Below are 16,175 nucleotides of genomic sequence, written 5' to 3'. Positions count from 1 at the left end.
TCACTGGCTGGAGGTGGAATCTTCACTGGCATCTCAAGTCTGGAGAGACTCAGAGATTTCAAATGGCTTTTAGGAAACGGCTTTGTGTTTATTTTGCTGCCTTCCTCCACTTTTTCCCTCTAGCAAACACAGGGATTAAAGATCAGTGTGTTGGTCGTTCTACTGTCATCACAGCATAAAATGTTTTTTGCTCCCTTGGGCTGCCATCTCATCAGCACTAACAGATTGACCTTATACTCCCATGGTATACAGCATATACCTGTCTTTAAAATGTGTGAACCGAATTTTATCTGCAGTGATTTTTCTTTTTATCCTTTGATCTGTCACTATTTCTTCACAATGTCTAAAACCTCAGCTTGGCTTGAATGGTGATCAAACTCAAAGGCACACGATTTGGGGTCTTATCCTGAATCTACACAATCAAAAATCTTTTCAATTCAGACTCAAACCCTGCACTTTGTCTTACAATAGTGAACTGCAGCCATCACTAAAGTGCTGCCGTCTCCTTTAAGCTTTTTAAAGAATGAACATAATGAGGTTATAAAGAAATGAAACAATTTCTTTTACCAGTCGTACCATAATACATGCTTCTAAAGAAATATATCCTGTGACCTCTCAGAATATTAAACCTTCCTTGGTGGTGTTGTCATTACCCAGAGCACTTATTTTTAAATTCTTCTTTGGAATTGACTTCAAAGGTAGTTTCTCAGGTTCATCACAAAATCAGCATCATCAATTTATTTCCCAGGACATGCGATTTGCCTAATATATTTTCTTCCTCTCATTCTTTATCTCTCTCTACTTAGACTTGACCTCGCCTGCGCTCCTCTGTTGATTCACTTATGTTCAACAGACATTCATCGAAAGACAAGCTCTGCCTGTGAACAGTACTTCTCTGTGTCTGTGTTAAATTGTACTACCAAAAATTCCCTCTCTCTTTGCCCCATTCTCCAACATTGGAAAGAAAACCACTCTTAATACAGCCTCCCTTTTTTCTTTCCCTAGGCCTAATTCTTGCTTCATTTGTAGATCCTATTGCTGTTCTGATTTTTGTTGTTGATGTTGTTTGCTTTTTTGCCAATTCAGCTTTGACCAGACCTCATAACCCCAGAATTTGAAAGGCAGAGTTATACCAATGAACATCTTAAAGGCACACATCAGGAGTTGACTAAGTGTTATATGTGTATCTGATAAAATTATGACCCTGGCTGGGTGTCATGAATTATCAGAAGACACTGAACCATCACATCTTCATTTAAACACTTGATCCCAGGATTTCAAGGCTCCACTGAGCTATGATTATGCCACTGTTTTCCAGCATGGGGGACAAAATGAGATCCCATTTCTAAAAACAACAAAAACACTTTTTTGAAAAGATTGAACCAGAGTTGTCTTTAGCAGTTAGTTCTAGAAGAAAGTACCACAGCTAACTGAGGTAATTACCTCGTATCATAATCACTTTGTTCTGAGTACAGTGGCTTGGGAGGCCAAGGTGGAAGGATGGCTTAAGGCCAGGAGTTCGAGATCAGCTGGACAACATAGTGAGATCTTGTCCCTACAATAAGTAAACAAATAAGCCAGTAATGGTAGCATGCACCCATAATCCCAGCACTTGGGAGGCTGACATGGGAAGATCATTTGAACCCAGGAGTGTGAGACTGTAGTGAGCTACGGTCATGCCAGTACACTCCAGCCTCAGTGATAGAATTAGACAAGATCCTGTCTCAAAAAAAATAAATAAATAAATCACCTTTTGAGGTCCACTACAGTCCTTTGAGATTAGTTTAGATCACCTAAACAGAAGAAAAATAGACCCTCAAATTCTGTCTTGAAGAACAATAACAACAAAATCCCTCATATAATAGTTTCGCAGCCACCTGGATGGAATTAGAGTTTATAATACTGAGTGATCTCTCACAGAAACAAAGATATGAGTATCACGTGTTCTCACTCATAAGTGGACCCTGAAGAACTACCGTAATACTATAAGAAAAGGATTGACAGTGGCGGGAAACTATGGGGGGCGGGCAGGAGGGGAAGGGAGGTGGGATTAACGATAGTCAATATCTTTCTGTGGAAAGGGGGGCACACCTCATCAACAAGGGCACCTGCACAATGAATATCTGTATACCTAACCCTTAACTGTACCCCACAATTTAAAAAAAAAAAAAAAATATATATATATATATATATATAAAATTAAAAAATAAAAATCTAAAAAAAAATAGTCCAGGGCTAGTTTTCAGGACAATGGGGCAGCCCTCCTTCACATAGTGATTCAAGGACCCAGTATGATGAATGATGATTCTCTTCTTCAATATGCAACTCCAAGGGTCATCCTGGTGTCCAACATGTCAGTCAGGCAGAGGGATGGGAAGCATGAGGAAGTGTGTGGAAAAGAATTTTGTGCAAGGCATACACCTCAAGTGGCATACATCCACCTCCTCTGGAGGGAACTTGGAGACATGGGCTCCCTTAAATACAGGAGAGGCTGGGAAACACAGTCCAGCTTGTGCTTATAGTGAAGGAAGCTTAACTTGTGGACAGCTAGTGATCCTGAACGCAGCCTCATAGCATGAAGGAACACATTAAGGACTAGGACTGGTTGGCGGCAGTGAGGTTCAAAAGAAGTTAGAATGATGGAGGAATTTCTGAAATTAGTTTCAGGAAGAATAAGGTAGGACTGATTACCCCTGATATCTATCTGACAATCCCTGGAGAATTTAGGGGTTGGACTTTCTTCATTTTTCAAAAAAAGGCTCTAAGTAACCTAAGTATGTAAAGAGTCAGATATCCTTTTCACAGGAATACACGCTCTGCATGTGAAAGCTCAAATGGGATGATATATAGATGAGTAAAGGCAGGCCAGGCTGTCCATTCAGGCCCTTCCTGGAGGATACTTTCTCCTTTGTTAAAAGAGCTGATGAGTCCTTTGTTTCCTCAGGAAAAGATAGAAATTGAAGGTTTCTATGAACTCTCCTTTTCCTCTCCCTTACCTAGATGAAAGCAGACCTAACACTGCTGGTGGCATCAAGAATATGGTGTGAAGCTCTATGGGGAATGGGCCACCTGAGTCCCAATCCCCACCACTACACAATATGTCATGTAACAAACATGTATGTGTACCCCCGAATCTAAATTTAGAAAGAAAGAAAGAAAGAAAGAGAGGAAGGGGGGAAGGAAGAAAGGGAGGGAGGGAGGGAGAAAGGGAGGGAGAAAGAGAGGAAGTAAGGAAGGAAAGAAAAGAAAGGAAGAAAGAAAAAATGGAAATGGTGTGAAGGATGATGTCTCCTTCATGAAACCTCCCAATTTTCTTCATTTCATCTATTTTTAGAAGTTTTGTCAACTGATGATTCTCTTTTGCTGTTAACTGTTGGCTTCAATTGGAAAGTTCTTCCAGATTTGGGCCCGCAGCCAGTAGAGTGGGCCAGGGTAGGAAATAGAGGCCCCCACAATGATCAGGGTTAAAGAGTAAGTAAGCCAAGCATGAAAATTCCCCACAGATACCAGAACTCAGAGAATGATAGGATCAGAACAATGACTCAAGAATTTGTAGTCATTAATGCTCTGAGGTAAATCAAAAAAAGTTTCACTTTAGGCAAAAAGATAACAACAGGTCAAAGAGATGAAAGGAGTCAGTGTTCATGTTAACAGCAACACACTGGGCAGTATTGGACTCATAGTTGTGGGCAAATGAAATGCAGTGATACTAAAAACAGTGTTCTGCAGAGGACCTTGAACATGTCTCAGTGAGAGGTAAGAATGTGAATGCCAGAAAGATTTCAAGAAAATTTTACAATTAAATATATCTTTGTGTGAATCACATAATCAAACTGCATTTCACCTAACATCTATCTAAGTCCAGCCTCTCTGGGCAGTTGATGCAAAGTAAGAACATTGAAGAATTTGGGGCCAGGGTAGAAAATACAGGTGATATGAAGTAACAAGAAGGAAAAAAATCAGAAACTATTAATTTTACTAAAGGCATCACTTATATAAAATATGTCACCTCTGGCCTCTGGGAGTTTACTTTTACATAGAGGGTATACCTGTTTAAACAGGTGTCTCTGTGAGGTGATTAAGTGAATATGTTTTTACATTTCCTTTGCTTGGAGATAGCTTCATTCACTAGAATCCTACTCTCAAGGGTTAGAGGAAGGAAGCCAACTCAATCCTAGTGTGAGCTCCTTTAAATGACATGTATAAGACTAGCTAACTCACCAAACTATATCTCTTCTCCTCCTGGGCAAGCAGCTGTATTTCCCAGCATGTCTCGCAGGTGGGTACAGCCCTGACTGAGTTCTGTCAATGAAACATGAGCAGAAATGTCACATGACACTTCCAGGCCTTGCTCTGAAAGGCTTCCAGCTGGATTTCCTATGCTTTCTCTCTTCCCTTATTGACTAGACACTTGCAAAGATCCAGTAGGAAACCTCGAGATCCTACAGGGTGGCAAAGTCACAATGTGAAAGAAAGCTGAATCCCTGAGTGACTGCATGGAGCAAAGTGTCCTCTCTCAGCCTCACAAATCTGGACCAAAATGTGACATCTATTTAAAAAAAATCAGCCATTCTTATGTTAATCTACTGAGATTCTGGCATTAGTTATTTTCAAAATTGGTTATCCTGATAAATAAATATGGATATCTTAGAGATGCTTCATAGTCATCCACTTACATTGCTTCCTTTGTGGTTGTGAGAACGTGTAACTCTTTTTTTAAATCACAAAATGGAAGTGATTTATTAATATGATTTATATTTATACAATGTATATTTATAAAATATCGCATTAAGAATTATAATTCTATCAAGTTTCCATTTGAGCCATTATGTACTCTCTTAACCAACAGCAATAATATTTTAAAAATTATTTTAGAAGAGACATAAAAGAACACCTTCCTGTGGCCTTGGATTTCAGAATTAGACTCATTGGAAGGGTGGATCAATTCTGGAGGTTATTCACTTCTATTTTCAGATGTGGGACAAAAACAAAATCCAGCGCTTGGTGGAGAGATTTTTCTCTTTTGCCATTGGAGATTGTGCTGGGGTAGGAAATTATGTCCAAAAATGTGTAACTTAAAAATGCTTTTGCTTAAAACACATTTCAAAATATGTGCATGAATAAGAACAGCTGAAAATGTACACATATGTATACTAAACATCTATTTAGGGAAAATATTTGGGTATTTTAATTGTATTAATATGTCTCCTATAATTATCTCCAAAACTGATTTCTAGCAGTACTTTAAAAAGAAATAAAGAATCATTGGTTTGGGGAAGAGAAGAAAATGAAATAAGCAAGATATCCAAAGTTACTTGAATGGATGCACATTCTTCTATGTAGCTGGAAACAGACAATGCCTTGTGTCAGGCTTTACAGTCTGTGGGTTCTCTTAGATGAGACACATGCTGTGAAAAAAAATTGCAAAGGAAATGACAAGAACAGATGTTTGCTCAAGATGACTGAAGATGTTTCTGAAAGCATCAAAGTGCACAGTCTACAAGCTATCAACAGACAGGTAGATTGTGGCCAGCATTTGGATTTGCATTTTCAAAAAAACATGGCCTCTCCAAGGATAATCTCATTATACTCTATAATGAAAGAAAGTTATCTGCTCTCTGTTCCATCTTTAACTTAGATTGTCAATAATCGCATTCATAAATATGTATGATGCATGCATATTTTAATCAAGGGCCACCCTCTTTACAATTTGGGGTGCAAAGAACATACCCCAGTCAGGACCAAGATTGTGATGCTCAAGACCTTACAAATAGCAGCAGGAAGCCATGTTTGTCTCTTCCAAGCCTTACTCTACCCACATTAAAGGTTCACAATCCCTACGTTGCCTGATAGTAAGGTGAAAATGGAGAGAATACGGAAAAGTTCAATCTGGTTCACTCCTAATCTAATGTACTGACTGCAGCAGAAAGTCCACTGACTTCCAACAGAGACAGGGAATGACCCAGAAGCTAGGAATGTAAGCTGATGAGACAGACTCACCCAATCACCAGGCTGGACATAAAAATGTACCTTTTTGTGTCTCATTTTACTCATCTATTAAGTGGAAGTCATAACACTCATAGCATTTGTGCAAGAGGTAATGTAATTAATACACATTAAGCTCTTTTAAAAGAATGTCTTAAACAGTATAAACTGTGCCAGCTGCTGTTGTCATTGCCATCATTAGTGGTTCAGGTAGGAAAAAAAAGGTAGAGGGTAGGCCAGTCCTAGTTTTAGTGGCAATCACAGATCCCTTCCTTTGTGATTCTTCGAGGGCAGGCAATCCCCCATTCCAGTGGCTTTCCTGTTAGACTGGCCAGGATCCTCAGGGTATCTTTGATAGGCTAACCCGGATGCTTTCACAGGCCTGCAGATTCAGATTCCAGAGGGAATGTCCCGTTTCTGTGTCTCTGTAGATGAATGATTCCCTTCTCTGGGCTGCAGAACTTTTCCCAAGCGGAGTGATTCTAATCCTCTATATAACCAACTTTTCTTTCTTTCTTTTTTTTTGAGTTGGATGGAGTCTCACTCGGTCGCCCAGACTGGAGTGCAGTGGCTGCTCCCGGCCACAGCAGCCTCGACCTGCTGGGCTCCGGCGATCCTTCCACTCAGCCTTCCGAGTAGCTGGAACTACAGGCACGCGCTACCACGCCCGGCTAATTTTTTAATTTATTGTAGAGATGAGGTCTCACCAAGTTGCACAGGCGGGTCTCGAACCCGCGGGCTCAGGCAATCCACTCATCTCTGCCTCCCAAAGCGCGGGATTACAGGCTGAGCCACCGAGCCCCGCTCATAATCAGCTTTTCTGTCAATTATTTCCCCTCCTGGCCCAGAATCAGGGTTTGGGACCCGATCCTATTGCCTTTATCTTCCTTTTAGGAACTGATGGCGCTTCTCTGCTACCGAGCCTGAGTCCATTCTAATTCAGAACATGAAAGAGGAATTGGGAAGAAACTGCCCCCACTTCCCGGAAAAATCTTCAGACTTTTACAAAAGTTGGCATATCTAACTGCAGAGCTATGTAGTATCTATAAGCCTAGCAAACATCCCACTGTGAAGAAAGTTCTGATAAAACCAAGACAGGTCACTCAAGATTCACTCTGAGAAGGTTTAGAAATTACTAGCTTCTGGTTTGTATAACTAATTTCTGGTTTCGCTGTTCATAAAAAATACTGTCAAGCACTTAAAAATATACATTTATGTGTTCTCTGTATATCATTTTCCTCTTTAATAAAATAAAATTCCTCAAAGAACTTCACAGCACTGGATTAGCTAAGTTCCAGTTACTGCATAATATAAACTTTATTATATAACTATGCAAATATATACATACTTACATATAATTATTAAATAACAAAAAACAATGTAACTATTATATAAATAGATTTAAATTAAATAGTTAAATACATGACACATATATAAAATACATTTACATATTAATAGATATTAATATACAAATTCAATACAACAGTATTTAAATAGTCTATATAATTCTATGGGTTTGAGAATGAGACATGTGAATGCATTAAGAACATATTTTAAAAACTCATTATTTATATTCATAAATTAATATATAAGCTCTATATATATTTAGAAAAACAACATTTGATTCAGAATTGCATTGCCTCAGAATAACATAGATTTTTAAATATAGTGTTTAAATTTAAAGCAATTTAAATGAAAAATCTAGTTTTACTGAATTGGTACAATAAGTTTTTTTAAAAAAACTTAATGAAATAGATTTCCATCTAGGCAGATGTCTCTAATACAAACTTTCCAATTTCCTACAAAAATAACTACAAACACTAAGGAAAAATAAAAAACAAATCTATCATATAAAGCAAGTACTTATAGTAACCCTAATTTCAGGACCTAAAAAATATTTTTAAATGACTTAGCATAGATTTTAAAGTCTATCTGGTGGAGTGCCCAGCAAAGAAAACACCTGCTCACCTGAAATGATGCAAAACCTCTTAGGTCCTCCCCTGCTGCTTGCCCCCTACATCCCACATCTGCCTCCCACAACCTTTAAGACATGACAGATGTTTGGCAACCTGAAAACTGAGTAGCTGAGCATTGAGGCCATCCGTGAGGCATGTAACACATAGTTTCTCACTAGTATTATCATATGTACATGAGTAGTATCATGTGTAAACAATTACATCTAAGAGGACTTATTGGTGTTTGCATTCTGATATGACTGATTTTCATTTGAAAAGAAAGGGGTGGAGTTACCTTTAGCACACTGGGAATTGCACAGACCCCTATAGACACAAAGGGAAGAGAGTTGTGCATGTGAACATCATTTTAAGAAATGCCATTTTAAGAAAATAATTGTTGAGAACCGGTCCACTCCAAAGTCACTGATTTTTGAGGCAGCATGAGTAATCTATCTCCATCACTACCCGCCTCTCCCCACCCCATACTACCATTAGTGGTCTCTTCACAGATCCAGCAGGAGACTGCAGCATGTGGGCAGCAAATCAAGGAGTGGAGAAATACATGAACTAAGTCCATTCTCACAGTGCTGTGCCACACAGAGCTCCTCCTGTCTGTGCCTTTGCCTACAGCACTACTCACAATGCTGTCTGTGCAGAACCTCTCATTTCCCTTTGCTTTGTGAAGAAATATAGACCCCAGCTGGCTGGCTCACAGTGGGAGGAGGAGAAAAGATCTCTGCACAGGGCAGTAATGATGCAGAAAAGGAAAGCCTCCTAGATACTTGGAAATGGGCTTGGAGCTTTGTGCTCCAATTCTCTTCTCAATCTGTAAAAGTCCCAACAAAGGAGTAGAGAAAGAATCTCAGAAAAGCAGCACTCATGCCGGCTCTGAGAAGGTTGTCCCTCTTATATAAATGCACAAACAAGAAAACAGGAGCACACAGTACCTTTGAAAAACACTCCAAAACAAGGAAAAGGAACTTGATTCTGAAAAGCCATAGGAAGAAAGGGCCCTCGAAAACATTTCAAAGCAAGAGGTAGAGGAACATCTCAGAAAACTGATGCAGGTGACAACTCACCAGGTAACCGCATCCAAGATCTAGGGGCACAAGACATAGGAAGTCTTCCCTCTGGTTCCTGGGCCTATGTGAGGTGGCCTCAGCTGCCTGTCCTTCCCTGTGCTCCCCCTGTCCCAGCCTCCCTGGCCTCCTTGCCTTGCCTTAAACATGCTAAACACTCTCCTAGTTGTAAAGTTCTTTCCTGTGATAATCCCTAGCTTCACCTCCTTCTCTCTTTCAGGTGTCTATTCACACAAGCCCCCATCAGAAAGGATTTTCCCTGGCCTCACTTCTTAAATAGCAGCTTCCTTCACTCTTTGTTGCCTCGCCTGCTATACAATCTTCACAGCCACTGAGTGCAATGGCAGTCTATCACAGTGGGTAAGGACCTAATTCTATCACCTCCCGACTGTGTGACGTTATTTTTCTCATTTGGTACCAACTGCAGCCAACATGATAAGGCACCCTCTCAGCAGTCACCATTCCTGTGTGCTTATATGGCTCCACACTGCAAGTACCTGCAATCTTCCGTCAGAAATTATCCTATGGGCCTAGGAGCATACTCAATCTATGTGCTAGGTGGGCCAGTGAGCCAAGGAGTTAAATCTCAGCTTTCTCACCCTCGGGTGGAACAACTGAGCTGCTACACCAGAGGTCTGTAACTGAACTGAGCCCCAGTTGCTCTCAGCTCATACACCTTGTAATAGCTTTCTTTTCCTTTCCTTCCCTGTCTTGGTTCTCCACTCTTTTATCAAGTCCTTCCCAAGATCCCTTCCCATTCAAAATGCTTGCACTCAAATGCTAGTCTCAGGGTTTGTCTTTGAATGAACCCAAACTATAACACCTATATTGCAGGGTAATGAGGTAGATTAAATGAGTTGATATAAGCAATTATGTTAAATAGTAACTGAGACACAGTAAACATTCAGAAGGAATTAATTTTATTATTCATGGTTACATCTTAGCATGAGAGCAATGCCTGGTAACTCAGAAATACTTTCGGGGGATAAATAATATGACTATAAAAGGGCAGTAGTATGCGAGAAAAGGGAGGTGAGGGAGGAAAAGAACCATAATTTTAAAAAAATACATGTTAGCGCTATTATAATTCAAATTAGAGAATAGTAAGGGATTAAAATGACATAAAAAAATCACATTGTGAATATAGAAGCAGACCTGATAGACTATTCTAGAATATAAAGAAGACAGACAAAGAGGTGAAAGTCACTAGAATGAATACAATGAATGTGGAGGACAAAGAACAAAAATAAAACCTAAAAATTTTAGGAGTCTCTGGGACAGAAATAAAATGGCAATAATAACCAGTTTTAAAATGGGGGGTAGGTTGGGAGTTAAGTATGCAAATATAAAGTCTATTTATAGAAAATAATAATAAGAAAAGCTATTAAGGAGTCATTTCTACTTTTGTTATCCACTCCATAGCCACCCATCTGATGGATGGAGCTTAAGACATTCTTTGGCCACATTTTACTGATAGGAGTAAAGGGTTTGTTTCTTTGCCTTATAAAAGAGGAAATCTCCCCCAGAATCTAATATCCTACCTCCATGTGGTAGGAGACTCTTAGATCTTGGCCCTCTGGAGTAGCTATCATCATGGGGGTAGCTGGTCATCAGATAGGTGCACTCTAGCTCCAGCTTTAGGGAATAAAAACACAATATAAATTGTGTTTTCAAATTTAAAAGTTCCACATTTGGCAAAGAGTGGATGCTTGACTAGCCCTAAATGAAGTGACACATTACTTTGCATGTGATTACCTTTTTTCTCCTATTTATTCATTTTTCCTTGTCCAAGATTTCAGAGAGAACTTGAGCCCTGAAATCCCACTGAATCTAGCAACTAACAATTATTTCTGGAATTATAAGGATAAGGATAAGGAAACAAATGTCTCTCAAGTTCTGAGGCAAAACAAAAGACTTTAAAGAGGAATGCAAATAACACTGTCCTGAGATAGCTCTACCACGTTAAATGCTGGAAGACAGTGTAACAAATCTAAAGAGTTCTCGAACAAAAGTCTGTGTCCCAATGGTTTATATCTATCCAAGCTCAGTAAACACAGTCTCAGACATGCAAGAGTTTTGAAAGACTATCTTCTAAGGAGAAAGTTCAATAAAAAAGACAAAACACATAGATCAAATGAAAGCTGAATCAACAATAAATATTTATGAATAAGAAAGTAGTAATGTAAGAGCAATGTTTGAGTCTCTTCTATTCAGATCAGATCATGATACAAAGCTCATGGAACTAGTTGAGAAGATTAGCAACAGATCTACACATAAATGATGCAATTCACCAGTTTAGAAGCAGGAATACTTTGGGATCATGATGAAGGTTACGTAGCTTGATTTGAAAGAAAAAAAGATGAAGATTTGCATGATGGAGAAGACAAAAATAAGAGTACTTTTGAAACTGAAAAATGCCTGAGCAAAGATTAAAGATACATCAATTTTTGCAACAATGAATATGCAAATTGAACTGGAAATACAGAAACCACTTAAGAATATAAGAATGTAAATTTGGAAAAATGAATTTGGGGTAGACTGTGAGGGGCCTTAAATATCAGTCCAAGAAACTTAAAAAATGTTTTTTGTAAATAACGTAGAACTGTCAAAAACTTTGAGCACAAGAAATAGAGTAACTAAGGAGCATTAACCTGTGTATCTGTGCAAGATGGAGGTAGGATAGAAGGCTATGAAAATAGACTTAAAAAGAAAAAAGAAAAATGGAAGTAATAGTGTGATAGCAAAAAATGATAGTTGGAAACTGCTTAAATGTGAGGCTAAATGCAGAGAAAGGCATTATTCCGAAGTTTCAAAGGCAAGGTAATGTTGAGGCCATTAATTAAATTAGAGAAAGGAGACAGGCAGTTTAGATACAGAGCATGGAAGGAATGATGTTACCTATTTGTTATATACATTTAGGGGAACTAGTTGATGCCTACTTCAATTAGTTATCAAATTTACTTTTTGATAGTTAAGTACAACATCTCTCTTCTTGAATATAATTGTTTAGTAAACACTACAATATTTTATTAACAAACCTGGTTAAATGTTATAACAATTAGCCCTTTGCATTCAGATGTCCCCTCTAAAGGCACATCATAAGTCTACCACTCAGATGTCCCCTCTCAGGGGACATAAAGAAATGCTGGTTATTATATAAGATGAACCTATGCCAGTGCAAATTTTTCAAAAATGTATATTTTCTTGAAGTTTTCCATCCAAACCATACAAAAAAAGCAAATAAAGAGATGAAATATATACTAAGGTATAAGTAAAAAAAAAAAATCAGTTGACATTATGAAGAAAGAGAATGTGTGAGGTACTTTCACGGTGGTATCAACACTTCTTTTTTTAATTTTTTTATTTTAAAGATGTGGGTACAATTGAGGGTTAGGAATACAAATGTTCATTATGCAGGTTCCCTTGTTGATGAGGTGTGCCACCCTCCCCTGGCAGTTTCCCACTTTTGCCAATCCCACTCGTCCTCCCCTGGCAGTATCCAACTACTGCCAATCCCTCTCTTATAGTATTATGATAATTGTTCAAGGTCCACTTATGAGTGAGAATATGTGGTACTCAGTTTTCTGCTTCTGTGATAGATAACCGAGCATGATAAACTCTAGATCCATACAAGTTGCTGTGAAGTCCATATGTTTGTCCTTCTTTATGGCTGCATAATATCCCTTGTGTATATATACCACATCTTTTTTATCCAGTCCAATTTTGATGGGCAGCATGATTGGTTTTATGGTTTTGCTATTGTGAGTAGTGCTGCAATAAACATGCATGTGCAAGTACCTTTTTGTACAATGATTTGAGTTTCTCTGGGTATATTTCCAATAAGGAGATTGCTGGGCCATATGGAAGATCGATTTCTAATTCTTTCAGAAATCACCACACTGTTTTCCAAAGAGGTTGCACGAGTTTGCATTCCCACCAGTAGTGTAGAAGCAATCCTTTTTCTCCACATCCTCACTAACATCTGTTGTTATTTGTTTTATTAATGATGGCCATTCTTTCTGGGGTTACATTGTATCTCAATGTGGTTTTGATTTGCATTTCTCTGATGATTAGTGAGGTTGAGCACCTTTTCATGTGTCTGGTGGTGGACCATATATCTTATTTTGAGAAGTGTCTATTCATGTCTTTTACCCACTTTTTAGTGGGGCTGCTTTTTTTTTTTTTCCTTTTAGCACATTTGAGTTCCTTGTAGATCCTAGATGTTAGGCCTTTGTCAGATATACAGTTGACAAATATTTTTTTTGCCATTCTGTGGGTTGTCTCTCTACTCTCTTGATGGTTTCTTTTGCACTGATACCAGTCCTACTGAAAGTATTCCAAGCTGGGCTCGGTGGCTCAGCCTGTAATCCCACGCTTTGGGAGGCTGAGGTGAGTAGATTGCCTGAGCCCGCGGGTTCAAGGCTCGCCTGGGCAACATGGCGAGACCTCAACTCTAAAGTAAATCAAGAATTAGCCGGGTGTGGTAGCACGCGCCTGTAGTTCCAGCTACTTGGAAGGCTGAGGCAGAAGGCTCGCCGGAGCCAAGCAGGTCGAGGCTGCGGTGACCGGGAGCGGTAACTGCACTCCAGTCTGGGCGACAGAGTGAGACTACAACTCAAAAAAAAAAAAAAAATTCCAGGCAATTAAGAGAGATGGAATTCTCCCTGTCATTTTATGAAGCTAACATCATATTGATACCCAAACCCAGTAAAGATCCAACAAAAAAAGAGAATTACAGACCAGTATCCCTAATGAACATAGATACAAAACTTCTCAACAAGATTGTAGTAAATCACATCCAACAACACATCTCAAAAATCATCCACCATGACCAAGTAGGCTTCATCCTCAGGATGCAGGGCTGGTTCAACATCTGCAAGACCATAAATGTAATTAAATATATCAATAGATGTAAAAACAAGAACCACATGATTATCTTATTAGATACAGTAAAAGCTTTTGATAAAATCCAGCATCCCATCTTGATTAAAAACCCTCAAACACCTAGGTATAGAAGAAACAAACCTCAAAATAGTAAGCACCATCTACGATAAACCCACCACTAGCATATTGCTAAATGGACAGAAACTGGAAACATTTCCCCTGAAAACCAGAACAAGACAAGGCTGACCACTCTCACCTCTCTTGTTCAAAATTATGTTGGAAGTCCTAGCCTGAGAAATTAGACAAGAGAAGGAAATCAGGGGTATCCAAATAGGAAACGAGAAAGTTAAGTTATCCCTCTTTGCTGACAATATGATCCTATACCTCGAAAATTTGAGAATCTGTCAAAGACCTGCTTACACTGATAAAAGACCAGCAAAGTCTCAGGGTACAAAACAAATGTGCAAAAGACATTTGCATTCTTATACACCAACAACAAGCAGGCAGAGAACCAAATAAAAAGCATAATCCCATTCACAATAACCACACACAAAAAATAAAATACCTCATTATCTTCCTAACCAGAGAAATGAAAGATCTTTACAATGAAAACTACAAAACACTGCTCAAAGAAGTCAAAGATGACAAAAACAATTGAAAAAATATTCCACGCTCATGCACAGGAGGAATCAACATTGTTAAAATGTTCATCCTACCAAAGGCAATCTGCAGATTCAATGCAATACCCATTAAATTACCAACAGCATTCTTCTCAGACCTGGAAATGACAATACAGAAATCCTTAAAGAAACATAAATGGCCACGAATAGCCAAAACAATCCTTAGCAAAAGAAAAAAAAAAAACAAAAACAGGAGGTACCATCGTACTTCTAGACTTCAAACTCTACTACAATGTTACAGTAATCAAAACAGCCTGGTATTGGTACAAAAACAGGCATATGGGCCAATGGAACAGGATAGAGAGTCCAGAAGCAAAACCTCAATTTCTCAAACAATTCATCTTTGACAAAATCTCCAACAACAATCACTGAGGAGAGGAGAATCTATTCAGTAAATGGTGCTGGAAAAACTGGCTGATCACATGCATAAGATTGAAACAGAACCTCTACCTATCACCACACACAAAAATTACCTCTAAATAGATCAAAGACCTAAACGTAAAACCTCAAACTATAAGAACTTTAGAAAATGCAGGAGACACCCTTATGGAAATTGGAACTGGCAACTGCCGGGGACCAGCTCCAGCCGGGTTCAGGGTACCCCAAAGGGGGAGATGGCGTCGGCGATTGGGAAGAAGAGAGAGAAAGAAAGAAATTGGACTCCAGTCTAGTGCAGAAGCGATGTGTGTTATTGGGAATTACAACAGGTCTTTTATAAACAAAGTCAGATGTGGGAGGGGGTCCCCCACCCACCAGAAACCTTAATCCACGAAAACTTAATCAGATGATTGCCTTTAAACCCTTTTCATATGATAATCTTAAAATCCCATAACAAAGGATAACCTAATCCATGACTGACATATTCTATAAAACTTTTTCATCCTAAACTGATTGATTTATGCCAAGTTAAACAATTTTATAGAAGCTTAAGTATTTACTTTACAAACGAAAGTGGCCCATCCCAGAATGTTTGGAATGTGGCCCAGTCCAAAGTTCACAGTGGGCTACCTGCAAGTAACCCAGCCGCATTCTTTCAACAAAATGACTGTCTTCTAAAACTATATTCTACAATTTACACCTTCAATAAAGCCTAAGATCATGACCCAGAAGCCTGTGACCAATACTAAGGCTCTTAGATGTGACACGAGTTTGAATTATAAGTTGTGTGAAAGCCAAAACTGCAGTTTGCGGAAGAATGGGAGCAATGAGCTTCTAAAGTTAGCTTGTGTTTGTCCCGGTCTCAGAGTTTTTATGTTTTGAGCTCACAGGAGCTTAATCTGATTAGTGCTGAGTGGAAAGGGGGAGGAAATGGGGTCAATAACTCCCGAACGCATCCTAGTGGTCTCAGGGTCAACAGCCCTTCCTGATCCCTAACGTTCAGTGGGCCTCCATGGCCAGCTCCCAACAGGCAACCAGTTCCTGATCAAAATCCCAAGTGCCTATGCCATAAGAGATAAGACAGACAAGGCTGGGCTAGGTGGCTCAGCCTGTAATCCCAGTACTTTGGGAGGCCAAGGCGAGTGGATTACCTGAACCCGTGGGTTAGAGACCAGCCTGGGCAACTTAGCAAGATTTTGTCTCTTCAATAAAAA

The sequence above is a fragment of the Carlito syrichta genome, unplaced genomic scaffold (genome assembly GCF_000164805.1).
Source record: "Carlito syrichta isolate Samal-C Ts95f unplaced genomic scaffold, Tarsius_syrichta-2.0.1 Scaffold288244, whole genome shotgun sequence".
Classification (NCBI taxonomy): domain Eukaryota; kingdom Metazoa; phylum Chordata; class Mammalia; order Primates; family Tarsiidae; genus Carlito; species Carlito syrichta.
This window is presented reverse-complemented; position numbering follows the sequence as displayed.